We start from the raw sequence: 217 nt of genomic DNA, 5'->3' as shown, positions 1-217 counted from the left end.
ACAGTGAGTGTTGGGCTGGGGCATAGCCAGGGGGTGGGGCTGAGGACAGGGACATGGGTGGGAGTTGTCAGGGCAGGGGACTGGGGTGCCAGGACTTGGGGTCAGCACCACCCATGCCAGCACTGTGCCCTCCACCCCCTCACCTCCGCTCCCTGCCCAACAGGTCGTTGAACTACGGCGGGGGCCGGACCATCCTTGGGGACGAGCCCGACCACGC

The 217-nt window shown here is 67.7% G+C and overlaps 1 protein-coding gene across 1 annotated transcript in view; it reads left to right on the top strand.

Annotated features, from left to right (window-relative positions):
• ECEL1 (endothelin converting enzyme-like 1) overlaps nucleotides 1-217 on the top strand; it is a gene marked incomplete at both ends in the record, with an annotated part of 4,833 nt that overhangs the window by 3,426 nt on the left and 1,190 nt on the right. The gene's annotated exons all lie outside the window — the stretch shown is intronic.

Source organism: Merops nubicus, unplaced genomic scaffold (assembly GCF_000691845.1).
Source record: "Merops nubicus isolate BGI_N331 unplaced genomic scaffold, ASM69184v1 scaffold30896, whole genome shotgun sequence".
Taxonomy (NCBI): domain Eukaryota; kingdom Metazoa; phylum Chordata; class Aves; order Coraciiformes; family Meropidae; genus Merops; species Merops nubicus.
Note: the sequence above shows the minus strand (reverse complement) of the source record. Positions and strands in the feature narration are given on the sequence as shown.